We start from the raw sequence: 10,664 nt of genomic DNA, 5'->3' as shown, positions 1-10,664 counted from the left end.
CTCCCTTCAGAGACAGCACTAATTTCTTCAAAATCTGGGTCTGAGATGTAGATGGAGCATCAGGGCTGCGTCCCGCCACCCGGCTAGCTTTACATCCGAAATAATTACACGGAAACTGTATTTATTTAAACACTGTCTGGCCCATTAGTTTCAGCTTCTTATTGTCAAATTCTCACATCTTGTTTTAGCCCATATTTAGTAATCTGTGTAGCACCATGAGGTGGTCGCTTACCAGGAGAGATCTTAAACTGCGTCCGTCTTGGAGAGGAGAGGCATGGCGACTCATTATGGCGACTGCCTGAAGCATCTGCCTTCTTTCCCAGAATTTTGTGCTGTTTACTCCGCCTACCTAATTTTCTGTTTTATTAAAGGGCCAAGACAGTTTCTTTATTAACCAATAAAAGTAATACATAGACACTCCTCCATCACTGAGGGACTTCGGACTTGGGGACAAAAGACACACTGACAGCAAGGATAGAAATAGGAGTCACAAGCAACTGCTTGATAGAAAATTCATCTTAGGGGAATGCTAAGTCCCCCGAGGAAATGCTGACAGAAACCGAGAACTCCTGGAGGAAAAGCCAGTTTCCTGCTTGAGCATGATGGTGTGCTGAAGCCCATCAGTTTAGAAGCTTCTACCCAGGCTTCTAGGAGAGACAATCTGAAGACTCTATAATTAGCTGTATACAGATCTCTAAGGATCATCATACACTGGAAGAGGGATTTCACCATGAGAGCTTGAAGCAAGCATTAACTCTAGAAGGTGTACATCAGAAGAAAAATAAAGCAAGAGTTACAATAATGTCCTTGGCGAGAGGAACACTTTGAGAGTTAGAAAGCGTCCTTTGAAATGAAAAATATAGAAAATGAAACAAGAGCTTCACAAAGGTCAGAAAGGGGAAGACTGTCTCGTAGAAGTAGGACTGGGGGAGCTATGGACTGGAGAAGAAGTCATAGGCTGTTCAGAGTGATTTAAACATAAATGTTCAGAAGGCTGAGTATTTGCTTGAGTTGATGTGAATGAGACATAGTGTATTGGCTCGTTTTGTGTGTCAAGTTGACACAAGCTAGAGTCATCTGAGAGGAACGAGCCTCAGTTGAGGAATTGCCTCCATGAGACCCAGCTGTAAGACATGATCTCAATTAGTGACCAGTGCGATAGCCCACTGTAGGTGGTGCCATCCCTGGGCTGGTGGTCCTGGCTTCTATAAGAAAGCAGGCTGAGCAAGCCAGGGGAAGCAGGCCCATAAGCTGCACCCTTCCATGGGCTATGCACCAGCTCCTGCTTCCAGGTTCATGCCCTGTTTGAGTTCTTGCCCTGACTTCCTTCAATGATGAATAGCAACGTGGAAGTGTAAGCCAAGTTAACCCTTTCCTCCCCAGCTTGCTTTTTGGTCATGGTGTTTCATCACAGCAACACAAACTAAGACACTTATGACTAATATTTTTCACTACTGAGACAAAGTGTGAGCTACCACTGTCACTTCCTTTCTTAAAATGGATGGAAAATGAAAAATGAAACAAAAACAATTCAACTCGAATATAACTTAACTGTCCAAGGAGAGAACTCCTTAGATCAGGAACGAAGAAGGCAGTATCACCTCACAGTCTATAAATGATTGTTTAAAATAGTAAGAAAAGAGTAACTATATGCCCAAAGCCTCAACAAACTAGACAGCACACTTGTCTATCTGGTTGCTAAAATTAGTATAAGAAAAATATAAAACATGAATAAGCCTGTATCTATCAAAATTGATTCTATGAGTATTTAAAAATCCATCTATAATACAAGTCCCTGTCTGGCAGCTTATCTGCTGAATTCTATCACATATTTAGGGAAGAGATAACACTGATTTCCCACAAGCATATGCAGAAAATAGAGAAGAAATACAGCCCATTGCATTTTGCTTCATAAGATAAGGAAACAAATCTATAGTTAATATTCTTCATATACATAAAAGAACAAACCCTTAAAATATTATCAAGATGACTTAGACAGCAGTAGGAGAAAGCAATGCCTCACAGTTAGCCCAAGAATTTCCATTAGTTCAATTAGAAATTTAGAAATGAATACAGTTCACCACATCAACAGAAAAGTCATTTAGCAAAGCTTGATTTCCATTGCCGATTTAAAATGCTCAGGGAAAATGAACTTCCAGCTTGGGTGTGGTGGTACATACCTCTGACTCCAGCTACTTAGGAGGTTAAGGAAGGATGATGCCAAGTTCAAGGCCAGTTTGACTCTGGCTCCAAAAATACACAACAGCAAATGAAAATGGAATGCCTTCAAGCTTATAAAGGGCGCCTACAAAACCCACAGCTGGCAAAGACATGCAGTTCAGTGGGGACGATGGAGTGTGTGCCCTATCATCAGGAACAGGCAAGGACAGCAACTCTTCATCAGCATCTTCAGCATTGTCCTCAAAGACATAACCAGTGTAAGAGAATGGGAAAAGAAAAAAAAAAATCCGGGTTTATTTACAAGAATACTTATCTATACCAAAAATCCTAAGGAAACCCAAGAGTGGAAAGGGCTAGGTAAATTTAGGAAAGTTGTAATACACAAAGTCACTATTTAAAAACCCATAGGACAAAAATTTGGAAAATTCTACCTGATCACAATGAAAAAAGCTTGATATCAACAGTAATGGAAACTACAGAACATAATAAACACATGGAAATTAAACATACTGTTGAATGATGTATGAGTCACTGAAGAAATCAAGAAGGAAATTAAAAATCATCCCAGAATCAAACTAAAAGTGAAAATACAGCATACTAAATTTATGGGACACAATGAAGGCAGTCCCAGGAGGGACATTTACACATTATGTGCCGTATCACCGAATTCTGAGAGACCTAAAATTAACAAATTAATGATGTACCTGTAGGTCTTGTGAAAACAAAAGCAAACCAAACCTCAAAAAGGGATGAGAAGAAAGAATCAAAATCAAGGCAGATATTTTTAAAAATAGAACAAAAAGAACAATACAAAGAATAAAGCGAAGAGCTGGTTCTTTGAAAAATAAAACTAACAAGCTGTTAGTCATATTAATGAGGAGAGAAAAGACACAAATTAATAAAATCATAGATGAAAAATGAGACATTATAATGGACACAGAGGAATACAGAAAATCATGAGGGCATACCTTAGAAACCTATATATTCAATTAAATTGGAAAACTTAAAAAAAAGATGAATCTCTATGTGACTATGACATACTAAAACTAAGTAAAAATGAAACAAATAATTTAAACAGATATATATATAAAAGATTTAACCAGTGATAAAAGTCTCCAAACTGAAAAAGCTCAGGACCAAATGGATGCATTTCAGAATTCTATCAGAACCTCAGAAAGAAATTAACATTAATACTGTTCAATTTATTCTATAAAATAGGAAAGAAAAGAAGGCCTCCAAATTCTTTTTATGAAGCCAATATTACCCAGATGTCCAAACCAGACACCATCAAAACAGAAAATTACAGACTGATTCCCCAATTAACAGATATGTAAAACTTCTCAATAAAATACTTGCAAGCTGAACTCAATATCTTAGCAAAATGATAATTCATTCATCATGACCAAATTGGCTCTACTCCAGGGACACAGAGATGGCTCAACAAATAAAAACTAATAAATGTAATTTATCACATAAGCAGACTAAAAGGAGTTAACACTCATCCTATTATTTGCCTTTGACAAAGTCCAACAACCTTTTATCATCCAAGTAAAGGAGAGGTTAGGGATGGAGGAAACATACCTTGATATAAGAAAGGCTATAAAGGGCAATTTATAGATAACAGCATACTACATAGAACAGGAAACCTCAAAGTGTTCCCATTAAACTCAGGAAGAAGCTAAGGTTGCCCACTCTCTCTACTTCTGTTTAGTATAGTTCTTGAAGATTTGGTAAGAGCTGTGTAAGAAGAAATGGAAGTAAAAGAGATGATAGGGAAAGAAATAAAAATTAAAATAATAAAATAATAAAAAAATAAAGTTCTTGGTTTTTTTGCAGATATGATTATATATGTAAGAGACCTTAAAGACTTTACCAACATCTCTTAGGGGTAATAAACATATTCAGTAAAGAGGCAGACTAGAAAATAAGCACATAAAAATCAGTAGCTTCCTATATACCAATGACAAATATTCTGGAAAAAAGAAATCAGGGAAACAACCCCATTCAAAATAGCCACCCAACAGGTAAAATACCCAGGAATACACCTAATGAAAGGAATTAAAGACCTCCATGAATTAAAGACTTTAAAACACCAAAGAAAGAAACTGAGGAAGACACTAGAAAATGGGAAGACATCCCATGATTATGGATTGGAAGAGTTAATTTTGTGAACTTAGTTACCCTATCTACAGATGCAGTATAATATCAATCAAAATTCCAAGGTCATTCTTTACAAGTATATAAAAACAAAAGTTTTTATGGAGGCACAGAAGATCAAGGATAGTCAAAGAAATCCTGAAGAAAAAGAATACTGGAGAAAGTACTACATATCTGATTTCAAATTATACTGCAACAACAATTATAAAACAATTATAAAAACAACATGGTATTGGCAGAAAACCAGTTGATCAAAGGAATAGAACTGAAAGCCTAGATATAGGTCCATACAGCTAATGTTACCTGATTTTTTTTGACAAAGGTGTCAAAAATATGCATCAGAAAAAAGACAGAATCTTCAAGAAATTGTGTTGGAAAAACTGGATTTCAATATGCAGAAAAATGAAACTAGATCCTATATCTCACCCTGAACAAACACAACTCCAAATGGATCAAGGACCTCAACATAAGGCCTGATACCATGAAACATCCAGTAGAAAATTTGGGGAGCATTTCTGCCTGTAGGCACAGACAGGTAAGTACTTTCTGAATGAGACCCCAGGAACACAGGAAAAAAGACCCATGATCAACAAATGTGCTCTCGTGAAGATACAAAGCTTCTGTACAGTGAAGGAAACCATGAGGCCAAGCAAGTGGGAGAGAGTCTTCGCCAACGATTCATCTGGCAGATGGTCATTATCTAGAATATATAGCAAACTGAAAAGACAAGCATTAAGAAAGTGAACAACTCAATAAAAATGGACCAGGGATGTCAACAGAAATAGATCATTATTGGTCTTTACAAAGTGTTCAACAGCTTTAATGGTCAGAGAAGTGCAGGTTAAAGCTACCATAAGACTCCATCAGGGCCATCAGGGACACAAGTGGCAACAAATGCATGTGTAGCTGCAGTGAAAGGGGAACTCCTACACCCTTGATGGGAGTACAAACTAGTGCAGTGACTTTGGCGCACAGGATGAACATTCCTTAAACAAACAAGCAAGCAAAACTGGAAATCTCACTTCTATAGGACCAAGCTACACTACTCCTGGTCATATATTTAAAGAACTACATCCTGCTGCAGAGACACTCACACATTCATGTGCATTATGGTGCTAGTCACTGTAGCCAGGGGATAGAATTAACCTAGGTGCCCATTAACAGAAGAATGGATACAAAAACTGTGGTGTATACACATATGGAATGATTCTCAGCATAAAGGAAGGTGAAATCATGAAGTTTTCAAGTAAGTAGATGTAACTGAAAAAAATTATGTTCACTGAGGTAACTTAGGTGCAGAAAAACAAATGCTGCATGTTCTCTCTGATATGCAGATCCTGGCTTCAAATCTCCTGGTTTCTGTGTTTAACTTAGAGGGAATCTAGTAAAAGGGGCCTTTGTGGGATGGATGTGTTAAAGGCGAAGAGTGGATTACAGGTGAAACATGTAGAAACACGGAATACTGGGAGTAGAAAGGCTGGAGCAGGCAGGGTATGGAAGTATGGAGAAAATCAGAGGATGGACGGAAAGCTAACCAAAGGAGGGTTATATGAAGAGCCGTTTGGAAGCCTTCTGTACCATACAATCTAATTAAAATATAATTGGAGCGATAATAGAATACATGTGACGTGAAAGTAGAGGGAGGAATTGGTGACTAAAGGATTTAGTGGGAATGGGGCTGAGGGAAAAGGGAAAAAGAAAGGGTAGCGTGAGTTAACTAAAATGTATGAAAATCCCTTATGGGAACCAACTAATTCGAAAGCTAATTCCAATACATAACTTGAAAAGACTTTACATGATAGCACCAATTCCAGAAGACATGTGTTATTAAGTATAAATCGTAGTGCAAGGTTTGGGATACCTCCTTATTAATTATTGGGCAGGAAAGTCTCCGAAATAACACAGATTATTTCTATTGATCTTAATTACCCATGATAACTACATAGTAAGACTCTGTGGCTAAGACACAATAAACTTTGCCGAAAGGATATAAAGAAAACAATCTCAAGCTGTCTGGGAAACATCTTCCATTCTGGCTAGCTTTCATTGTGTCAGAAGGTGCTATGCAATCTGCTGGGAGAGAAAAGACATCATTGGTCTTAGCCAGCACTAGACTGGATGCTACAGTACCAGTTTACCAGAAATGATGTACTTACCGATGCAATAGTGACATGAAGGTTATAGGTGTGACCAAATGCTTTTGGATTGGATTTGAGACCTGCTCCAGAGGAGGGAACTTCATAGCTGGTACTGCAATCCATGACTTGGGAGGTCATAGCCCTTGGGGTTGAACCTGCTATTATTATTCTAACTGACCTTGTTATCAAATTGCCTTGAAATATCTAAGCTTGTACTATAAACCTGAGATGATATCTGCTGTGTTCAGAGAAGTTTCTTTCTGCAGCGGGCAGAAGACAAATGTGGAAATGCATAACTGGTCAAAGTACTGAGATTTGAAGATTGAGTGCTCCACTCTAAATGGGACATCTATATTAAGCTCCCTTTTCCATCCCCCAGCAAGGCACAGAGAATATCACAGAAGAAGGAGCAGAAAAAATTGTTAAGAACCGGAGACTGGGGAAGAGTGCTGTGGTATGCTGTCTTTGGGAAATGACATGGTCATGATCCTTAGTCTCTCATTCTCTGCTCTTTGGTGGATTCTGCATCTCTTTATTGACCTTTGCCCACTGCAGAAAGCAGCTACTCTAACCAAGGTTGAGAGCAGCACAGGTCTCATTTCTGTTGGATACATTTCTTTTGTGTGTGTGAGAGGGTCTATGCATGTGGATGTGGAGACCACGGGAAGCCAGGTGTCTTCCTTAGTAATTTTCACTTTATTTTGTAAACATATTTTATGACTTTATTATTCTATCTATCGTCTGTCTGTCTGTCTGTCTGTCTGTCTGTCTGTCTAATCTGCCTGTATGTGGTGGTCAGGAGACAACTTGTGGGATTCCGTTCTCTGCTTTCACCATGTGGGGTCCAGGGATTGAGTTTAGGTTGTCAGTCTTGGTTGAATGCACTTTTGCTCACTGAGCCAGCTTGCCAGTTCTCTGCTTTGTTTTTTGAGACAGGGTCTATATTGGCCCTAGAATTCACCAACTGGCTGGATTGGCTGGCCTGTGAACTTTAGGGACCTACTTGTCTCTACCTCCTCAGAGTTGTGATTACAGGCATACAGCTATTTATGCTATATCTATTTTTTTAGAGTTTAATCAATGTGTTTCAATAATATTGACCCCTCCATCAAATTGTCTTTGATTCATTCATCCTTCCCTACACACTCAACTTTGTGTCATTAAAAGCAAGTTCTCCAAGACAAATTTGTGCTGCTTTACTATTCTTGAGAGTGTGGTCTTTCACAGGAAGGTGACTTCTGTCTTAGTCACTGCACAATTGCTGGGAAGAGACACCATGGCAACTTGTATTAAGGAAAACATTTAACTGGGGTTTGCTTACATTTTCAGAGGGTTAATTCATTATCACTATGGTGGAAATCATTATGGCACTAAGGCAGATCTGGTGCCGGAGAGGTAGCTGAGAGTTCTACATCTGGTCTGGCAGGCAGCAGGAAGAGAGTGAACCACTTAGCCAGGCTTTGGCTTCTGAAATCTCCCAAAAGCACCCCCAGTGACACACTTCTTCAACAAATCCGCACCCACTCCAACAAGGCCACATTTAATCTCTCTCAAGTAGTGCCACTCCCTAATGACCAAGCATTCAGACATTTGAGCCCATGGGGGCCGTTCCTATTCAAACTACCACAACTTAGTAGGTGCTACACTCTCCGAGAACCGATTCTCCCTCTCTTGGCAGCTAACTTTTGCTAATAGCTCCATGGCTTGGGGTGGAGTGTGTGCCAAATCTCCCTTTCCATGTTGGGATTTGCTCTGACCTGGGCTCACACAGTTTTGTGCATGCTGTCACAACCACTTTGGGTTCATCTGTGCTGATGCTGCCCTGTTGTGTTCAGAAGATAATGTTTCCTGTAGTCACCCACCTTAGGCTCTCATACTCTTTCTGACCCTTCTTCTGAGCCCTGGAAGGGTGTGTGTTATATAGATTCCCTTTAGGACTGAGCATTTTTCAGGCTCTTATTCTCTGTAATTTGGCCAATTGTGGACCCCTGTGTTTAATCACCATCTACTGCAAAGAGAAGCTTCTCAGATGAGGGTTCATGGATACATTGATCTGTGGGTATAATGATAAACCATTAGGACTCATTTTAATATGATGTACACCTTGCAGACTAACAGCCATAGGTTCTTTCTTACGGCCTATGATATGTCTAGTCATAGGTTCTTAGCTTGGCAATGGTGTCAGGTATGAATTTTATCTTGTAAAGTGGGAGTTACATTCAACCACAAAATCCCATGCTCTTTATGCCACTATTGCACTAATGGACATGCCTTCCCAGGCCAGTCATATTGTCGCTTGCCTGGGTTCATCTCTGGTTATGACTGGTCTGACTGGCATGAACTTCAAATCCATACGGAGAGTGGTTGGTTACCCCTATAACAATAGTGTCATTAGTACACAAATTGGCACATCCTGATGGGCAGCCCAATTAAAACAAATGAATAAAAGAATGAATATAATACACCTGAAATTTACAGTAGAATTTTCATTAAGATATTTCTTACTTGTTCCCCCACTCTATTCTTTTTCTAGTTCCGCAATGTTGTTGACGATGTTTATTTACTTTAAAAGAACACTACTATATTTTAAAGGGGGCCAGGCCTACTCTCCAATGACTTGAGGCAGTGTAATTGTAGAGAGAGACTGGTCTAGGTGAATCGAATACAGAGATAATGAGACTGTCTGGAAAGGCCCATTATGAGTTCAAAGGAAGGAGCTTGGATGGTAAGGTGGCCGCAAGTAGTAATTACTTTGTTTTTACTAAAAATACAGTAAGATGATAGCAACGTGAACTTGTGCTGGGTCTTTGAGTAAGGCATTTACAGCTAGCTTTTCTTGCCGCATAGAAGCTGTGGTGATTTGAAAGAAAATGACCCCCAAAGACAGTGGCACTTTTAGGAGATGTAGCCTTGTTGAAGGAAGTGTGTCACTGTGGCTGCAGGTTTTGAGGTCTCTTTTAATCAGCCTTCTCTCGGTGTGACTGTCAGTTGATTTCCTGTGACTTCCTGTAGGCCTCTCAGCTGCTCTAGCACCATGCCTGCCTGCACACCACCATACTCCTGGTCATGATGGTAATGAACCGAATCTCTGACACAGTAAGCGAGCCACCCCAAACAAATGTTTTCTTTACTAGAGTTGCTGTGGTCATGGTGTCTCTTCACAGCAATTAAAAACTCTAACGAAGACTGAAGTCTTCCTGAAACAAAATAAGGCAACTCCAAGAGACGCCATAAGAATTCAAAATAGCATGTGCTGTGTTGTATGCCATTGAATGCAGAAAAATGACTGATGAGATCATGCAGGACTCAACACTGGCTGCACCCTGCAACAGGTCTACATTAACACAGTGATACATATATGACCAGTGGTAGGAATTTGGTTGGCCCTTTCTTCTATCTGTATAAAGAAAGAACATGCAAGAAGTCATTTAGGGGCTAGGGATGTAGCTTAGTTGGTAGAGGACTTGCTCAGTTTAATTACCAGCACTTGGGAGGTGGAAGCAGAAGGATCAGCAGGTCAGGGTCATCCCCAGCTACATACTGAGTTCAGCATATGCATGAGACAGTGTCCAAAAGAAAGAGAAAGAAAGGAAGGTAGAAAGGAAGGAAGGAAGAAAGGAAGGAAGGAAGGAAGGAAGAAAGAAAGGAAGGAAGGAAGGAATACAGGAAGGAAGGAAAAAAGAAGAAAGGATTCATTGAAAAAAACTTCCCTTAATGTCAGATTGTTTTCAAATCATAGGGCTGATGCTTCAACCAGAAATTTTCATTCAACTGGCATCTTTTATGCACATTGATCATAACTGAACTACTTAATTCAGGCTTCTCTCTGTTTTCCAAGGAGCTAATCCTGTCATTTATTTTTTTTAAGCACCTGCTCTGTGTAAATGTTTGTAGTAGATTTTGTCAGTGTCCTTTAGGAATTTACCATTCAATTGAGATAATACATTCAGAGGAGGAAATCATTTAACAATATAAAGCAGTGTAGTCAACGGTGATCACAGATGGAGAGACACAAATTATAGGGAAGCAGTCAAACATAATCCCAGGTTAGTGAGCTGAAGGGCTACTTCCCACAAGAAGGCGACGTTGCGCATGCATAGATAAGTTAGCTTTGGCTACTTGGGCTCTCTTGTCCAGATCAAGTGGTCTGAACCATGATTTCTTCTATCATCACAGCTCCCCAATGTC

This window comes from Arvicola amphibius, chromosome 6 (genome assembly GCF_903992535.2).
Source record: "Arvicola amphibius chromosome 6, mArvAmp1.2, whole genome shotgun sequence".
In the NCBI taxonomy this organism is placed as follows: domain Eukaryota; kingdom Metazoa; phylum Chordata; class Mammalia; order Rodentia; family Cricetidae; genus Arvicola; species Arvicola amphibius.
The sequence above is the reverse complement of the archived record's forward strand: the minus strand, read 5'-3'. Positions refer to the sequence as shown.